Raw genomic sequence first — 10,650 nt, 5'->3', positions numbered from 1 at the left:
TTCTCTGCTTTTGGAATCAAAGTAACACTTGCTTCCAGGAAAGTACTTGGAAGTATTGCTTCCCTTTCAATTTCATTGAAAACTTTGAAGAGTAGTGGTAATAGTTCTTCTTTAAATGTCTTGTGGAATTCAGCAGTGAAGCCATCAGGACCTGGGCTTTTCTTTGTTGGTAAATTTTTACTTATGTTTTCAATTTCACTGATTGTAATTGGGTTTTCAGAATTTTTATATTCTGTTCGTTCAACATTGGTAATTCATATGTATCTAGAAATCTGACCATTTCTTCTGTGTTTTCCATTTTATTAGAGTACAGTTTCTCAAAATAGGTATTGAAGATACTCTGGATTTCTGCTGAATCTGTTGTGACTTCACCTTTTTCCTTCCTAACTCCATGGATTTGAGCCTTTTCTTTCCTTTTTTTGTTAAGGTTGGCTAAGGGTTTATCAATTTTATTTATTCTTTGGAAAAACTCTTGGATTCATTGAATATTTTTATCATTCTTTTAGGCTCCATTGCATTGATTTCTGCTCTGATCTTTATAATTTTCTCCCTTGTATGAGATTTGGGTTTGTATTTCTTGAGGCACTCAATATTCAGCATTAGGATATTTATTAAATCTTCTTCTGTTTTCCTATCACGGGCATTCACTGCTGTGAATTTCTCTTGTAGAACTGTTTTCATTGTGTCCCTTAGCTTCTTGTATGTTGTATTTGTATTATAATTTAATTGTAAAAACTGTCTAATTATTGCTTTAATTTCTTCCATGACCCATTGCTTGTTCAGGAGAGTGTGATTTAATTTCCATGTGTTTGTGAAGTCCTTGCAGTTTCTTATGCTATTGATCTACAGTTTTATTGCACTATGGTCTGATAATAAACAGGGGATAACTTCAATTCCTTTGCATTTACTTAAACATGTTCTATGAGCTAGTACGTGGTCTATTTTGGAGAATGACCTCTTTGCAACCAAAAAGAATGTATATTCTGATTTTGTGGTGTTGAACACTCTCTAGACATCTATTAAGTCCATTTGTTCAAAAGCTTGGTTCAGTTCTAGTATTTCATTCTTGATTTTTTTTCTAGATGATCTGTCTTTGTGACAGTGGGATATTGAGGTCCCCCACTACAACTGTATTAGTGCTTATTTGGTTTTTCATGTCCCTTAATAGTTGTTTTGTATAGTTGGTGGCATTAATATTTGGTGCATATATATTTAAAATTATCATCTTTTCCTCTTGGATTGTTCCCTTTACAAGGATGTAGTGATCTTTGTCTCTCTTAATTAGTTTTGGTTTGAAATCTTCTTTGTCTGCAAATAAGATAGCTACCCCCTGATTTTTTCTAGGTTCCTGTCACATGGAGAACTATTTTCCATCCTTTTACTTTTAGTCTATGAACTTTTTTTGAACTAGGTATGTTTCTTGTATACAGCATATTGTTGGATTTTGCTTCATAATCCATTCTGGCAGTCTATTTCTTTTGATTGGTAAATTGAGGCCATTAACATTGTTGTCTATAGTTGATATTTATTGACTTATCATTGTCATGTTATTTTCCTATTGATGGCTCTTTTTTATTTTTCCCCTCCTCCCTTAATTTCTTGCCTTGCTTGATGAATTTGCTCTTTTGGACCTCATGAAGTTGTGACCCTCATTTTATTTTTCTAGGTCATTGTTTAGAATTGTTTCGAGTGCTAGTTTGGTATTCATGAAGTTTCTCAGTTGTTCTTTGGCATGGAAGTATCTTATTTCCCCATCAATTTTGAAAGATAGTTTTGCAGGATACATCAGTCTAGGCTACAGGTTGTTTTATTTTGGGGCTTGAAATACCTCACTCTAGGCTCACCTTGAGTTGAGGGTTTATGTTGAAAAGTCTGCTATGATTCAGTTGGGCTTTCCTTTGCATGTGATTTGTTTCTTTTCTCTAACTGCTTATAATATTTTGTTCTTCTGCTGTGTTTCCGGGATCTTGATTATTATAAGTCTAGTTGTAGATTATTTTTGGTCATGGCTAGGTGGAGTTCTATATGCTTCACTTATCTGTATGTCAAATTCTTTTGCTCTGTTTGGGAAGTTTTCTGTCATTAATTCTGTGAACAGTTTTTCTGTGTCATTTTTACTTTCTTCTGCTTTTTTGTGAACTCCTATCAGTCTTATGTTATTCTTCTTTGCATCATCTAGGAGCTGTTTGATTGATTTCTCATGGTCACTTACTAGTTTTAAGAGATCTCAGTTTTCATAGTCACTGACCGACATCCTGTATTCTATTCTATATCTGATATTCTGTTTTCAGATTCTCAGGGTGCTATGTATACTGTCAATACTTTCTAATCTCCTGGATATCTGTTTGAATCTGTTTCATGGATTCCATTTTTTTCCTATGCTGGGCATTCATGACTTCCATCACGGTTCTAAGCTCATTTATTTTTTTATCTGTTTCTCTTCTAGAATCTCTAATCATGTCTTTCTTTCTGCTCACCATCTCTGTAGTTATCTGGGAAATTATATCTCTTTTGAATTTTTCTAGAGGCTCCTTCATGTGTGTTGTTACTTTCCGTGCTATCAGTTCAGGGTGTCTAGGTGGTTGATTATCAGGCTTTTCCACCTCGTTTCCCACAGAATTTGCCTTTAGTGATCTGGAAGTCTGGGTTTGTGCTTTGATTAAATGTCTTTTAATTTCTATTTTTGTTGTTGGTTCTGTCCTTGGTTTAATTCCTGAGTCGATACTTCTATATTGTTTATTGTATGTATCTTTGTTGCTTGTATTTAAAACTCTTATGGAATGATTGTTTCTCAGAGATGTCTTCCAGATATAGCTGATCTTTAGGTTTTGAGTCTCTAATGACTCTGAGGCAATCTCATTTTCATTATAACAGGAAGGACAACTGATTAGATCAATCACAACACCTTAGCCCAAGTGATACAATCAGCAACAACAATAGCATCAAGCACAGCTTAGAAAATGGCAATTTGTTACAGTTATTAATCTATCACCTTTAACCATGTTAATTAAATCAAAATCAAGGACCAGCTCAAAATATGTTTATGGTGAATAAACTCTTCAATATAGCAACTTTCCTTTTCAGAATGGGGACTTAGAAGGAGTTGGATAGGGAGGGATAGGTAGGTAGAAGGATAGGGAAAGTTCAGATGTGAGGCCAGAGGACACAGGAAGATCATGCAAACTCTAGGAAACTGTTGAAGACAAGAGGAAAACACAGAATGAAAGAACAAAGACAAGAACAGAACAACCTAACATCAATAAGGAAGCTAGAAATTGTATTCACTTTCCTCTGAAACTAATGACACTCAAGAGAAGGAAAAGGAGAGAAGAAAATAAAAAGAAAGTAGAAAGAAGAAATCTGAATTAGGGCAGGAACAGGAACAAAAAGTGAGATGAAGAATAATGTGGTAGAGCAAGAGAGTGAAAGAGAGAGAGAGAAAACAAAAAAGAAAAAGAAGAAAGAAAAATTTAAAAAGAGTAGAAAAAAACAAAAAGTTAAAATTAAAAATAAGAGAAGAAAAAATAATTTTGAAAATAAAAAATAAAAATGAAGGGCCTCCTTCAGGGTATGCCTCTGCTGCCATAATAGACAATGTGGGCAGAAGTGTGCAGATCTAAGTCAATTAGTCTCAGCAAGCCAGCAGCAGACCCCTGAGATTCAGGCAGATTTCTGGCTAAAAGGCCCAAATTTATCTCCCTGACCTCCTGCAGGGTTGAACTCTGTAAGGTTCTACTGCAGGTTCCAGCCATCCTTCCCCTGAACATAGGCCAGGTTCAGATGGGAGGTGGTAATCCTTCCAACTTACCAAGCATGGTGGTCTGGTGTGCCTTTATTGCAGAGATTCTTTACACTTTTACAGTGGGCTTCAATTTTCATCAAGGAGCCTGAGAGAGGCCCTATTTCTGTTGTTCACTACTGCTGTATTTTCTGGAGCTCAGGACAATGGCCTTTATGAGCCCCTGTGCCTCTGTGGGGTGGATCCAGGTAGAGGTGGAGCCAGGAAGTCAGAGGCGGGGGGGGGGCGCTGAGGTGGTGTGAGTGGCTCTGCTTCTTGCTCAGAGGCCAGGGGTTGGGGTGGGCCAGCTCCGATGGAGGCATGCACAGTTCAGCTCCTTGCAGCTCAGCTCCTTCCTAATTAATCTTATCATGGTTTCATCTCTGTTTATTCTTCAAGAAGTCCACAACTTCTAGGTTATTCTTTAACCCTTAACTTGAATATTATCAAACTCTACGAAGAGTGATTAAACACAACCATCTTAAAAACTTTTCAATTTCATTCTCCATCCCTCTTTCCTGTTTTAATTTTCTACATAGGATTTATCAACACCTAGATATTTTACTCACTTCAGTGTCTGTCTCCACTAGATTGTATGTTTCCTAATAGTAGGAATTTTTCATTTTTATTTAGTAGTTTATCCGCAATCTCCAGAAATATGCTGGTCACATAGAAAGCCCACAAAATATATATGTATATATAAATATATATATATATAAATATATATATAAATATATATATAAATATATATATATAAATATATATATAAATATATATATAAATATATATATAAATATATATATATTTATATATAAATATATATATATAAATATATATATAAATATATATATATAAATATATATATAAATATATATATATAATTTTTTGAATGGATATCAAATAATAGAAAATTTTATGAGCTAAGAGGTTATATTCTGCTCTTGTTTCATTGTATAGGATATTTTATATCCAACAAAAGTTTAAATTGAATTAGGTTGAAGAGTTCTGCTGAAAAAAGTTTTTAGGTTCTCCCAACTGTGCTGATATTGCAAACAGAGAAACAGAGAAACTCATGTGGTTCAAGTAAGCTGAGTACAGACTGAATACCTATTGAGATTTCAGGTAATTTTATAATAAATATTTGAGAATTGAAAGCATGTCCTAGTGCATAACATTTATTATTGTTTACTTGTTTAGAAGTCTATAAAAGTGATATAGTAGAACCACTTCCCAACATTAATAAAATATAATACAATATAGCTCTGAATCATGACTAAATAGGAAGTGATTAGAAATAAATACTAATAGGATCTTTCATAAGTACACTGTATGTTACCAGTAAGTCAATATCTACATATAGAGCCCAGGTTATCCAATGTGTATAGTCCTTACAAATGCTTTCTCGACCCTGCTTATCCTGAAAAATGAGGACCTACTTAACTAAGAGGAAAATTTGTCTAAAGAAAATACTATTGTAAGTGCTAAGCATTCACATAAAAGGTAAGTGTAAACAGACTATGTTCACAATGGAACAATAGTGTTCAAAGAAGGAAATCTTGCAATTTGTGCCAAACTGAATGAACCTGGAAAGCCTTATGATGAATCACATAAGCTAACATGGAAAGACAAAAACTGTACAATCTTGTTTATATGTAAGTGGCTGCGAATGAGGTGATGTTTTGTAAATGTTACAAAGTACCTTAGAAAGAAAGATTAAGTCCTATTGCACTGCATGGTGATAATACTAAATAATAATATATTACATTTTTAATAATTGCTTGATCTTCATGTGTTTTTAAGTGTTTTCATGACAAAAAGTACATGAAGAAACACTTATATGAAATAGCTTGTGTTAGCCATTCTACAGTGTATGTATACATCAAAACATCATGTTGTGCATGATAAATACCTATATTTCTTACTTGTAAATTTAAAATATATTACTAAAAAAGCTTTAAAATGGTTTACTTTTGGGAAAGCTTCCCCCAAACATCAGGACCATTAGGACATAAAAATAGTAATTGAAACCAGGCATGATAGTGCACACCTATAATCCTAGTACTTGGGAGGCTGAGACAAGAGGATTGCCAGGAGTTCAAGGCCAGCCTGAAATACATAGTGAGGCTTTGTCTCAAAAATGAAAAATAGGGGCCAGGGATTTAATTCATTGGCACAGAACCTTTTTCACTAGTGCAAGGTCCTGTATTTGATCCCTGGTATTACAAAAATTAAAAATAAATAAAAATAGAAATTGAAATAATAAATAAATAGTTGTTGCTAACTTTACTACTGTTGCCAAGGTGACATAGTTATTGTTGTCAGTAGGTTTCCTTTGTATACCAATATCTCGATTGTCTGGGGTTATAAATAATACTGTGGCTCACTTTCAAAGAACAAGGCGCTAAACCAAAGAAGCAGGAAACACCAGTGCAAAAACAAATAAACAACACAAAAATAGAAACATAAAAAGACAAGGTAAGAAAATGACCCCAAACTCCAATTTCCCCCAAAACCAGTTTGGAGGGCACTAGAGGATAGGTAACCATAAGCTACACAACATAAGGATAGGAAAGAATATTAATAGAGGTAAAACAGCTCAATAAGGTGCTTGCTGAGTTAAAGAAGACACAACCAATGAGATAATGACACTAATAAAAAATTATCAGTGGTTCTTGAGAAGACACTAATAACTATGTAACTGAACTAAAGAAAGACATACAAAACATGAATGCTCAGCATAGAAAAAAATGAGAGTTCATAAAAATGTTTCAAACAGAAATTCAGGAGATTAAATATACAATTAAAAGTACAGTCTGCAGAAAGAACCAATTTGAAGACAGAGTGTTAGATCTAGAAGACAAAGCTGTGGTTATGATAAATCACTTAGTGATACCTTAAAAACAAGAAGAGAATGAAAAAAATGGATCCAATAGCTGCTAGATGACTCAAAGAAGACTAATATAAGAATAATAGTAATTAATAAAAAATTAGGAGATAGCATAAGGACTCAAAATTTTTGTTAAAAAAGGAATAGGAGAATACATTCTAGACATGGAACATAATTTAACATAGAGATAAGTAGAGCATGTAGAATCCTGAGTGTCCATGATCAGGAAAAAAAAGTACTCCATACCATATAATATTTGAAATACCAGAAATCAAACACAAGTCTTATAACACTGCTAGAGAAAAGCAATAAATCACTTATTAATTACAACAGACATTACAACACAAATCTTAAAGCCAAATAAAGTTTGGAATAAAGTGTTTCAATTTCTAAAAGAAAACTGCTTCAAATCCAAATTGTTATAGCCTGCAATATTATCTTTCAAAACTGATGGAGAAATAAGATATTTCCAGGATAAAGAGAACCTTAAAAATTCAAACCAACACTCACAAAAATTCTCAAGCAATGAAGATAACAATGACATGTCAAAAGGTAAAATATAATGAATCCATTAGATAAGTCTAGCAATTATTTAGAATAGAAAGAAAGTAATACAGCAACATGAAAATAATTCAATGACATGAATAAGTCAATACTATCAACTATAACTATCATCATAAATAGACTCAATTCACCAATCAAATGACACAGACAAGCAGAATGGATCAAGAAAAAACAATCCAGTGGTATACTGTAGAAGAGAAACACATTGAACACACAAAAAATTATAAACTAAAAATCAAAGGATGGAAAACAATATCCTATGAAATGGGAACAGAAAAACAAGCAGGTAAATAAACTATCCTAGTTTCAGATGAAGTGAGCATCAAGCCAAAGTTGATAAAAAGAGATAAAGAAGAACATTATATATTAATTAACAAAATCATTCAACAGGAATAAAGAAAAATCATAAATATATATGCACCAAAGCACAGTCACCAATCTTCATTAAACAAACACTGACAGACATAAAATATCAGATACAAATCAATACATTTATATTGTGGGACCTCAATACCCCATTATCACAAATAGATCAACAAAACAAAGAATCAACAGAGATATCAGAGTTGAACAAAAGCTTTGAACAACTCAAATGGATATCTACAGAGTGTTCCACTCAACAGAACATACATTACTTTTGGAAGCACATGGTACTTTCTCTGAAATAGACCGCACACTAGCTAATAAATCATGCTTAAATAAATAAATGCAAAAGGAATTGAAATTTTGCCTTCCATATTAACAGATTACAGTGCAATGAAATTAGAAATCAATAGCAAAAAATACCCCACAGAAACTATGCAAACTATGGGACTTAAATAAAACATTCTTTACTACTCAGTGAATCACAAAAGAAATTGAGGAAGAAATAAAATATTTTCTAGAATTAAATGATAATTCTGGTACAATGTACCAGAATTTATGGGACATGAGGAAAGCAGGCCTATGAGGAAATTATATAGCTGTGAGTGCCCACATCTAAAAAGCAGAATGAATCCAAATAAATAACCTAATAATGTATCTCAAGGTTCCAGAAAAACAAGAGCAATCCAAATTTGGAGCTTATACAAGGAATAAAATTACAATGATCATAGCAGACAAGAGAGGAGCTGCATGGGCACCTGGGCTCCCACCAGAGTCCTGCCATTCCATCTGAAATGCTGGCAGATCCCGGGGAGCAGCTGTGTGCCCCAGACCAGCGAGGCTATGAGGAGATCCCAGCCGGGGTCTGCCCCAACCCCAGAGGCTTGGGCACACATGCCCAAGCCAAAGGCCACCCAGAAAGGGGCTGCTCAGCACACGGGCTTCAGCCAAAGGCTCACCATACCATCGGCCACAACCAGGGACCACCTGGTGAAGAGCTGTACAGGCACACAAGCAATACCCAGAGTCTCACGCCAATACCATTGATAAGTGTGGGGAGACCCTGGCCAAAGCCTGTGCAGACAACAGAAACTGGTGCACATAGCCCCCAGTCAAAGGCCTTCCTAGACAATGCCTACATAGGGGACCAAGCAAGAGGCATGCCTGGATACCATCCCAAGTGTGCTCAAGCCCCAGCCAGAAGCCTGCTCAGACAAAAGGTCAGATCAGAGATCTAGAAGGTCACCACTCTGAACTCAGGAATTGGTGTACTAGTGAGCAGCAGAGTAAAGGCTGCTCAGTGGCTTGCTGAGAATTCAAGACCCCTGGGTAAGCAAAAGGTCTCCACAACAAAGACACAACAGGTTGCATGTGTTCAAATGAGAAGACATGTAAATAAATACCAAAACCAGACTTCCAGATCACCTAAGGGAACCCCAAAGGGCAACGAGATGGAACAATTTGATACTCAACCACCTGGACTACCTGAACTGGCAATGAAATGGGACCTGGAAAAAATTATATCAGACATAATTGCTCAGATAACAACAGAGATTGTGCCCATAGCACAAGACATGATTAATAAATCTAGAGCAGACAGAAAAAAAAATAGAGGAGCTGAGGAATATGATGGAATCTCAACACAGGAAAAAAATGGAATCCATAAAACAGATGCAAAGAGATTTCCAGGAGATTAAGAACTCCATTGAAAGTTTATGCAGCAGAATGAGCCAATGTAAAAATAGAATTTCAGATATAGAAAACAGGATTGCAATTAGGGACCAGAAAAGGAAAAATTTCTTAAAATAGTAACGGACCATGAGAAATCAACCCAGCAGCTGCTACACAACGCAAAGAAGATTAACATTAGATTGGAGACAATGAAGAAAGAGGAGAGAGTTCAGATGAAATAAAAACAAACTGTTCACAGAAGCAATGGCAAAAAACTTCCAAAATAGGGGAAAAGAAATTGACATACAGAAAAGTGAGGAATATAGGAGTCCAATTAGCCATGACCAAAAAAAAATATATACATAGGAATATAATAGTTAATTCCAGAAACCCAACAGAAGAACAAAATTCTACAAGCAGTTAGAGAAAAAGACACAAATCACATTCAATGGAAAGCCCATCAGAATCACAGCAAACTTCTCAACACAAACCTACAAGGCAAGAAGAGCATGGAGTGACATATTTCAAGCCCCACAGGAAAACAACCTCCAACCCAAATTGATGTGCCCTGCAAAACTATCTTTCAAAATTGATGGAGAAATAAGATACTTTCATGACAAAGAGCATGTGAGGAACTTCAGGAATACCAAACCACCATTCCAAAATTTTTTTTAAAATATCTTAGGAAAAGACAAGGAGGATCAAAACCCCAGGAAGCCCTCAGAATGAATCCATCAGGCACGACAGGAAATTAAATGAAAAGGGAGAGAGTCCAACAAAAAGAAAAAGTCATGACAAGGATAAGTCAATACATATCAATTATAACCAGCAATGTTAATGATCTCAATTCACCAGTCAAAAGAAATAGAACAACAGAATGGGTCAAGAAGCAAGATGCAGGAATATCCTGCATAGAAGAAACACACTTAATTCAAAAAGAAACTCATAGACTGAAAGTTAAAGGATAGGAAACAATACTCCCTTCGATAGGAATCCCCCAAAAAAGCAGGAATTGCCATCCTCTTTGAAGATCAAGTGGATTTCAAACCAACACTGATTAAGTGAGAGAAAGGACACTGCATCCTTGTAAAGGGAACAATCCAAGAGGAAGAGATGACAATCATAAACATATATGCACCAAACACCAGTGCACCAAACTATATAAAACAAATATTGACAGACATGAAAAATCATATAAGCACTAATACAATAGTAGGGGAGACCTTAGTACCCCACTGTCACAGATAGATCAACTAGACAAAAAATAAGCAATGAAATACTAAAATTCAGTCAAACTCTTGAACAAGTAAACTTCACAGATGTTTACTGAGTATTCCATGCCACAAAATCACAATACACATACTTTTCAGCGGCACATGGGTTGTTC

Source organism: Heterocephalus glaber, unplaced genomic scaffold (genome assembly GCF_053883595.1).
Source record: "Heterocephalus glaber isolate CG9 unplaced genomic scaffold, H.glaber_assembly_v1.0 deba00001613, whole genome shotgun sequence".
Taxonomy (NCBI): Eukaryota; Metazoa; Chordata; class Mammalia; order Rodentia; family Bathyergidae; genus Heterocephalus; species Heterocephalus glaber.
This window is presented reverse-complemented; position numbering follows the sequence as displayed.